Genomic DNA, 10101 nt, shown 5'->3' with positions numbered 1-10101 from the left:
TGTAGGATCAAAAACACGCTAGAGGGGGGGGGGGTGAATAGCGTGTTGCACGCTTTTTGATTTCGTAAATCTTATGAGTACGTGCGGAAGCGAAAACACAACTAAGTAAAATAATGGACAACTTTGTTTTACTTGGTTCACAGCCCTAGACTGCTACTCCAAGGCCCACGGTCCTTGATCATTTTCTTTGGGCAATTCCACTAAGGCACTTGCCCCCTTTCGGCAGCAAGTGTATCAAAAATACAAATACGAATCATTTACAAAAGCTCAGTATAATAGAAATAATGAAAATAAACTTTTTCTGACTTTTGATCACGTAGTAGCTCCCCGGAAGTTGATCTCAACATTGCAGTGTGATTCGAAGTGACTTGGATCGCGCACGGCACCGACGTCGAAGAATAAGAGCTTGGGAGTCGCGAGAACGGAGTTTCGGGGTTGAAAAGCAGTGATCTTCGGCTGCTGCTCGCGGTTTCTTTTATACTGCACCTGAGTCGATTCAAATGCTTATCTGAGTCGACTCCAGCTGACGTGGCAGATAGAGTTTTATCGCTTCCGCCCGTTATCCTCTCTGAGTCGACTCCAGTTGCCTCCTGAGTTCCAGTCGCTGTGGCGTCAACTGCGATAAGTTTTGAGTCGACAGCCAGCCATCATCTTGGCAGTCTGACTTCCGAATTTTGGCTGACTCAGCTGGAGTCGAAGCCATCATCAGTCGACTCTTTCAACCCGGAGTTAGCTTTCGTTCAATTTTTCCTTCCTGCAAAGAATGTTAGTGAAATAACATACAAAGTATAACCATTTTAAGTCAGTTCTCAGAACCAACTAAGAGTCTTAACTTCGGATCTCTAGTGAGACCCTGGGTTAGACCGACGCCTAATGTTCCCCTTGGGAATGCGTCCTCACCCACTCCTCTCGGGAGAATTTACCTGATTGCCAATCGAGTCCTCTTGACTCGTTGGACTTGTGCTCGGCTCTGTCCTCGGCCCCCAGGATTTGTGCTGCGACTGATCCTCCTGATCAGCCCAGTCTTCTGCTGCAACTGATTCTCCTGATCAGCCCAGTCTTCTGCTGTAACTTGGTCCTCCTGACCAAGCCTAGACTTCTGCTGCGGCGTGGTCCTCCTGACCAGCCCAGACTTCACCTGGTGCATTTGACTCTGCCAAGACTTCATGCCTAGCTTCCACTAGGACTTAACCTGTGTCTCCTGTATACTTAGTTCAACATCATTAGCACAATCATATACTTAACTTGATCCTAGTTCTATAATCAAAACTCTGGTTCGATCTGCTAGTGTTTCCTGCACCAACAATCTCTCCCTTTTTAATTATGGCAACTTAAGGTTTCAAGTTAAGTTCAAATCATAAATCTGCATAAGTAGATCAAATTAAATTTGCATAAAGGATTCTACATGCATGCAATTCAAGTGTGGTTTTTCAACACTCCCCCTGAATTCGTTATTCTCCCTCTGAATTCATTATCCTCCTGAATATTCTCCCCCTGAATATTTGACTTAGAAAATTTTTTACAAGTATAAAAAATTTTTATTAGACTTGAACCTTTTTTTTTAATTCTCTCCCCCTTTGACATAATCAAAAAATGTTTGGCCTTTTGGGTAGAGTCCAAGCTTAATAATCTAAATAGACAAAAAAAACTTTCCTTTTGGGGCGTGTGTCCAACTTAGATTTTGGCTAACTACTAGAAAGTAGTAGCTTGACCCAGTTAGCCAAGTGTAAGTGTATCATTCCAATTTAAAGATTTTCTTTTTATTTTTGGGATACTTAACTTGATCAATTTGAAATTAAAGTCTAAGCTTTGAATTTAATGTTTCCGCTATAATTAAATTATTCTTTTTATCTCGGATCTTGTTGTAGGGTCTTAAAGAATGTCCACATCTCCACAATGACATGATATTGTCCACTTTGGGCCTAAGCCCTCATGGCTTTGTTCTTGGGCTCTCCCCAAAAGGCCTCATGCCAATGGAGATACTTTCCATCCTTTTAAACTTATGATCTTTCCCATGTGTTGTAGATGTGAGACTATGTTTGCACCCTTGCAACCCAACAATCCCCCCTCAAACAAAGGACCACTGGAAGCTCCGCTACCATTTCTCATGGTCCGGCTGTCATTTCTCATGGTCCGGCTGTCATGTCCCTCATGGTCCGGCTGCCATGTCCCTCATGGTTGGCTGCCATGTCATGGTCCGAGCCTCCCCTACTTCCTTTGTTTTCCCCGAGGGTCCCCACATGGTTAGATCTGGATCATGGCTCATCCAGCGGTTAGTCCGATGAAGAGCGGCCTCGCTCTGATACCAATTGTAGGGTCTAAAGAATGTCCACATCTCCACAATGGCATGATATTGTCCACTTTGGGCCTAAGCCCTCATGGCTTTGTTCTTGGGCTGTCCCCAAAAGGCCTCATGCCAATGGAGATACTTTCCATCCTTTTAAACTCATGATCTTTCCCATGTGTTTTAGATGTGGGACTATGTTTGCACCCTTGCAACCCAACACTTGTAAACCAAACACAAGAGTCCAATGATCTAAATGTGTTGATCAAACCTTGGTTTGATCAACTATGAGGGCAACTCAAATCCGTTTCCGAAAAAAATTTTGTTCTGCAAAGTGTGAGGAGCCCGTTAAGACTAGGACTCTTAGGCATCATCAAGATCACCCTATTGACCAAGTGGTAGGGGATATAGAACTAGGAGTGAGAACTAGGTCTCAATTTAGAAATGAAACAAGTCAAATCACCTTAATCTCCCAATGTGAACCTAAAACAATCGATGAGGCTCTAAGTGATACGGATTGGATCCTAGCAATGCAAGAAGAACTAAACCAATTCGAAAGAAGCAATGTATGGGAACTAGTTCCAAGACCCAATGACAAGACAATTGTGACCACAAAATGGGTGTTTAGGAACAAATTAGATGATCAAGGAATTGTAACTAGGAATAAGGCTAGATTGGTGGCTAGAGGTTTCAATCAAGTTGAAGGACTAGATTATGATGAGACCTATGCACCGGTAGCTAGATTAGAGTCCATTCGAATCCTTCTAGGATATGCCGCATACATGGGTTTTAAACTCCATCAAATGGATGTAAAATCGGCATTTCTAAATGGATTCATTAAGGAAGAAGTATATGTAGAGCAACCTCCTGGTTTTGAGAGTGTTGATTTTCCCAACCATGTGTATAAGCTTAAGAAAGCCTTATATGGGTTAAAGCAAGCTCCAAGAGCTTGGTATGAGAGGTTATCAACCTTTCTAATATCAAAAGGCTAGTCTAGTTGGAGAGCTCACTTTCTTCTTAGGACTACAAGTAAAATAAACAAGTGAGGGAACTCATGTGTTTCAAACAAAATATGCAAAAGAAATGATAAAGAAATTTGGAATGGAAAATGCTAAAACAATATCAACTCCAATGGGAACAAATGTGAAATTGGATAAAGATGATGAGGGTAAAAGTACAGATTCAAAGCAATATAGGAGCATGATTGGTAGTTTACTCTATCTAACTGGGGTTTTTCATCACCAAATTGCGACAAAAATGGGTTTTCGTCGCCAAATTGCGACGAAAAGGAAATTTTCGTCGCCAACATATCATAATCACAGTGCGTCTAATAATTGCTTATAATTAGTGATGAAAAAAAATATTTTCGTCGCCAATTGACGACGAAATTTCCTTTTGGGTCGCCAAATCTACGACAAATAAATGATTTTCGTCGCCATTTGGCTACGAAAATGCCTTTTTCGTCGCCAAATTGTGACGAAAATGTGATTTTCGTCGCCAAAGTTGCGACGAAAAAGGGATTTTCGTCACCAAATTGTGGCATTTTACGATGAATTTAATATTTTCGTCACAAAATTTCCCAGCCACCATACTCCTTTTCCGTTGTTTTCTTTGTCCCCTGTGGCGACGAAAAAATTATTTCGTTGCAAATTTTACGACGAAAAAATTATTCGTCGCAAAATGTTGGGACGACAATTATTTTGTGTTGCCAATTTTTGCGAGGCGAATTGCGGAATTTGTCGCAAAATTTGCAACGAATATAGAAATTTTCGTTGCTAAGTGTTACGACGAGCTATTAGCAACGGAAAATAATTCGTCACAAAAGTCGTCACTAATGGTTTTTGTGACAAAAATCTTTTGTTTTTTCGTCGCAAAATTCGTCCCAAATGTGCAGTATTTTTGTAGTGGTCGTTATAGTATGGTATCAAAGCAGAGCAGATAGTAACGGTCTCCCTTTTTATTAGTTAGCAGAAGAGAGGTCGTTACAGTATGGTATCAGAGTAGAGTAGATAGTAACGGTCTCCCTTATTAGTAGTTAGCAGAAGGGAGGTCGCTACAGTATGGTATTAGAGCAAAGCAGATAGTAATGGTCTCCCTTATTATTAGTTAGCAGAAGGGAGGTCGTTACACTAGCCCTTTTCATGATCCTACAATTGGTATCAGAGCCAAGTTTAAGTGTATCATCCCATAAAACTTTTAGGCTTAGGAACATTTAACTTAATCATTGTATTTTAAAGCCTACGTAAGGTTCGATCCACTTATTTAAAGCATCTTGTATTTAGGCTAGAATCCTATACATCTCACACCAGTCTATATTTCACAAACACAAGCAAGATATCTATTGTGCTTTGTGAGATGCCCACCTATATCTATAGGTACATGCTTTTTAAGGGATTGATTCTAGTCAAAGGCTAAAACATCAATTCCTTACTTTTGAAAATAAAATAAAAGTTTGAAAATAATTTTTTCAAAATAAAAATAAAGTTTTTAAAATATTTTAAAAAATTATTTAATAATAGATTTAAATTATTATCTCTGCTGGATGCTTTTTTTGGTCAAAGACAACACTTTTTTTCAGAAAGCGTTGTCTATTAGGAGTTTTTTATTAGTCAAAGACAATGTTTTTTTAAAAAATATTATCTTTGAGGATATCTTATATCGAGGATCTTTGAGGATTTCGCCCGTCTTGACCTCGTGCCTCTCCTCATCTCCCGCCCCCTCTCGCACCTCTCCTTGCCTCTCTTCCTCTCTTGCCGCTCCGCCCAGCTTCTCCTCTCCGAATCTTGATTCTGCCATAGTATAACACACAGGCGGTGCCAGTTTCATCCTCGACGAGTCTTCGTCGCCTTCTCTGGGCACAGGCCGACGCTTCACCTTCTGCAGCGTTGTCAGGTTTCAGTGGAGGGTTTTTCAAGCCTATTCCCCTCTGCAATGGCACGCATGAGAAGCTGGATGATCTCAACGACATCGCTTCCATCGCCTCCCACTTGGGCCGCCTTTGTGCCCATCCTGCCCTCCTTGGCTTCGAGCACGTCTACTTTAACCTCCTCGCCGCTTGCATCGATCCTTCCAGCCTTGGTTTCCTCTCCAAGGACATGGATAGGACCATATGCATGATCGAGCACTTTGTCTCCTCTATTTCTGCCCTCTATGCCGAGCTAGAGGTCCTCACGGAGCTTGGGAATGCCACCAAGAAGATCGAACAAAACCTGATTCACAAGGAGAGTCGTCGGGCCTTTGACCAAAAATTCCAATGGCAGCGGCATTATGTGAAGCACCTATGCGATTCCTCATTGTGGAATCAGACTTATGATAAGGTCATCCTCATTCTCGCCCGGGTTGTTTGCACCATTCATTCCTAGATATGCCTCATGTTTGGGGAGACAATTGGTAGCTTGGATTGCCTAATTACTGACCTAATTTGTCAGATTTCAAGCGGAATCTTTACCTCTACTCATCACCTAGTTCATTCAGGTTCCCTAAGATCAAGTTTTCTAGATAGCAAATCTGGGCAACTTCCAAATTTGGCTCTTAATTTAGTCAATAGTGCTAATTTCAGGTGCGAGGGCCCCAGATTCAATTGTGAAGCTAGTCCCGTACGTTTTTCATGTAATGTCTAAGTTTAGGCAAGTCTGTTGAATTGAGAGAGGATATTGAGCAATTCGAGAATGAGAGCTGCCTTAGTAGGCCAACATATGGGTCTTTGGTTTAATTTAACAGTGAAGTGTTGGAGAAGATGAGTAGGAAGAGGTCCAAATTTGGCCCAATGACTAAAATAACAAGGTTGGTTGCACCCTCTACGGTAGGTGGTTCAACTCTTGCCTTGCATTAATTATTCAAACATCATAATTATCATAGACAAGTTACTAAAGTATCCACATTTGGTTGGGGAGGGATGCGAGGGATGATTTATACCAGATGTTGCCTTCCAGTTTAAGAGCTTCCCTTAGAAAGAGTCTCAAGTAGTATATGAAGAATCTAGCAATATATGATGCTCCACTTGCACACGATTGAAAATCTAATATATTTCTGAACTTTAACTGCAATTTATCACTTTAAATAAGGATTTGGTGTTCGCAATATTTTTTTATTATTTCTTTACTCATTATTTTAATTTTCTATATCTGTATACTTGCATTGACAAAAAAAAAGTCTTTCTTTTGGCTGTATGTTAGTTCATTAGCAACATGTTTGATTCTTGTGCATATTCTTGCAAGATCTTGATATGTCATATTTCTATGAAGTAGGATTATGCATTTCGTAGAAAATCTGAGTACATGTAAGTCATATCACACTAGGCAAGTGTGCAATATAGTAAACTAAGTTCTTGTTTATGTAAATCAGTTTGCTTCTCTGATGTCATCTATGAATTATTCAGATAAAGTTTCACGGTTGATTTTCAAACTTATTGAACTGAATTATGTGCAATAGTTAACATTTATATTCTCACAACTTATCCTTATTTGACGTTCCATTTTTTTCATTTATTGAACTTACCAAGTCCTTTGAGTAGCAGGTTTTGTGCCAACTCTTGGAGCCCATCCTGCATATTATTCCATGGCAACTCGTTATGTTGACATATTTCTTTCTGGTAAAGTATAAATTTCCTAGATATGCATTCTCAGTCAAGGAACATCATATTGGTGAAGATTCTTCTATACATATAATTTTATCAGGAATTATTTACCGGTACTTCATTATGAAGGAATAGGATAGATTATCTATTAGATGACCAAGTTTATGATTGCAAGGTTCTCTTTAGGTATAATAAATATCCTATCATCTTATCTTAGAGTTTCACAGAGCTACTTCTATGAATTTAGTTTTAAATTGCCTAGATTGTGCAACAGATAAATTAGTGTGTATTGACTGTTAGTTTATTTTGCTTAAGCTATTCTACTAATGCATAAAAAAGTTCATCTTAACAATTTATCTAAAGTAATTCCAATTGTTCTTTCTTCTCTCTTCAATTTAGACTAGCGGTTCGATCTCACAATTTTGGGAATTACTGATTGGCAGTATGTCTCATCTCTTCCAACTTTTTGTGACACAATTTTCATTTATTCATAGTGTTATCCTACATTTTCCAATTATAGCTACTGAAAATTCAGTTGCTACTATGGATTCATCCACAGATTGTGTACATGCAGCAATGCCAGTTTTCTGGTGTATCATGAGTAACTGAGTGTCAATCTATTTTTGTTTTACACTAAATGTTCATATAGATATATGACTGTCAGTGATGGTGTTATAAATAAACACAATTTGTTACATTTATCAATTGATTTTGAAATAAATAGATTTTGTTGTTAAGCTGAAAGGCCTTCAATCTGATTATCTTTTACAATACAGGTGTTTGATGAAGTAGATATGCTTCTCTGTGGGAGTTTTCAAAACCAAGTTATCCCTCTAATACACATGTTGTGTTTTGAAGAAAAATTATTGTCTAGGGCGGAAGCTTCAGGAAAAGAGATTGTGATCGACACAAGCAGCGAATGCAATGTAAAGCTTAAAGTTGAAGATATAAATCATGAGCTGCTTCTTGATAATGATGATAAGAATATGATAATCCCATTGGCAATGATGTCCCTAAAACCGATGGCATGGAACCATTGAGTAGCATGATGAAGGACTAGAGGAGAGTTAGGAAACATTATACACGCAATAAACAGTATATTTTTGTTGCTGCCGCACTTCCTGGTAGTGGTGTTAGGAAGTATACTGAAAAGACTAGCTCTTTTGTATATAAACATTTATGAAATAAAGTATCATGTTTTGGTCAAATGATTGCAATAGTGTATTTTGCAATAAAGTCCTCTTAATTTACATTGTAGATAACTTGGTGTCTGTGAGACACAGAAGACCATGATTATCGGTCCCTTGTGAATTATAAACTAAGGCTCACAACCAAGATGACTTTGGACAAACCATCGGGAACGGTTGTAGTGTAATTCGGTGACTGTCTGTCTTGACTGTAGAATTACACTAGTGCACTTTGTGTGTATTGAGTAGGACCATTGAGGTTGTTCGATTTACACTGACTCGCAAATTGAACAAGACCTCTGTTATTATAATTATGCACTCTTAATCCCGATGTAATAAATGGGCACCTATACTTAGTAATTATTGCTTTGATTTACCAAAGGGTGAGATCTTTCCGTCAGATCAAATATTCTCGGTAAGTTGGGTGATGTTACTATTTATACGGTGTGCCATTAATTATAGAAGGAATCCGTGTCCCAGTAGGGCTGATGATGTCCCCTTGGAGAGCTCATAAGGATTGTCAAGTCAAATCTTGCAAGTGGACTTAGTCCGGCTGACAATAAGGTTGAGTGGTACTATTCAAGGTCTTAGATGTCGATTATTGAGTTGTCAGTGAACTCAGATAATTGACGGACATACGATATCTTAAACACGGGGAGCAATGCATAAAATAATAAGAAGGAACCCATAACGTAATTTGGGGATTGGATTGGTAGTGCAACAATGATCCTCTAGTGGAATGGATCGTTGTTGATGGATGTAGGTGTGTATTCGGGGTTGAATACGGGATCCGAAACCCATCAGAAGGCCAGATCCAATACCTCCTCGAGGTCCCCACTGTAGCCTAAAGACATCTTCAAAAGGATGCAATCAAACGGATGAGATTAGTTCTCAGCCGTCGGATGAGATTTAATCTCAACCGTTGGATGAGATTAGTTCTCGACCGTAGGATGAGTTAATGGATGAGATCAGCTTGTATCCATGGGATTAGATCAAGTTGCATCCATTGGATCGAAATAAATAAAGAAGATTGAAAGAGAATAGATTAGAACCGTTGGATGAGATTAAGTCGCGTCCGATGGACGAGATCTCTCCGGTTCGGTTTTAATTCTCTTTGGAAGGAAGAACCGGTTCACGAGGTGAACCAAGGATGGTTCAATGAACCACACGCCCAAGCCATTAAATTGCAGCCGTTGGATCGGAGCAATTAAGTTATATTAAAAGAGATTATATCGTAACCGTTAGATGAGATTAAGTTGCATCCGACGGATGAGATCTCTTCGGTTCGGTTTTATTTTCTCTTTTTATATAAAGTTGGTTCAATGGATGAACCAAGGGTGGCCGGCCACATCTAGATGAGGATAAGGTTGATTTCATTTTTTTTATAAAAAGGAAAAACCAAATCAAAAAGATCCGACGGTGGAAAACCAAGCATGCTAATCTAAAGGCCTAGATTTAAGATGATTCTAAGAATTTGGAATTGGTTATTGGAATCAATCCAAATTAGAAAAAATTTCTTAATGGGCGGAATAGGCTTGGTCTTGGCGTGGATACTATAAAAGGAGGGGAGGGGGTGGGCGGCAAGAGCAATTGAAGAGAAGAGAAGAGAGATCGAAACGATTTCGGAAACTTCTCTTCTCCCTTCTCCTTCTTGTTGCCGCCGCCCCTTCCCTCTATTCTTCCTCTTTTTCTTCTTCCTCCGCCTCCTTCCCTTTTGTTCTTGAAGTGGCCGAACCTTCTCCTCAAGGTTGTGGCCGGATCCTAGAAGGGAGACAAGAGAAGGCGAAGTTGCTGCAAAAGGAAGCAAGGCGATCCAAAGCATCATCCGGAGGTTGCAGTTCCTTTATTTCTGGAGGTCCGTTGTCCACCCAACGTCCAGGAAGAAGTTAGGAATACAGCGGAAGGCTCCGAGGTCATCTAAAAGGTTCTGGTATGATTTATATTTTTCACAGTTTTTTTGTACTAGAACTAGTCGTAAAACCGTAGAAAGTAATTTAGGAATCGGCGATCCTGAAGGATCGATTGACTTAGTCTTTTGTAGACTTTGTCAATTG

At 39.6% G+C, this 10101-nt stretch overlaps 1 pseudogene; it reads left to right on the top strand.

The window, feature by feature from the left end:
- Positions 1–6298, top strand: part of LOC141845350 (uncharacterized) — an 11458-nt pseudogene extending 5160 nt beyond the window's left edge.
- The last annotated feature ends 3803 nt before the right edge of the window (positions 6299–10101 follow it).

Source organism: Curcuma longa, chromosome 14 (genome assembly GCF_044706935.1).
Source record: "Curcuma longa cultivar G26 ecotype Majalengka, Jawa Barat chromosome 14, ITB_CL_G26_1.1, whole genome shotgun sequence".
NCBI lineage: Eukaryota > Viridiplantae > Streptophyta > Magnoliopsida > Zingiberales > Zingiberaceae > Curcuma > Curcuma longa.
This window is presented reverse-complemented; position numbering and strand designations above follow the sequence as displayed.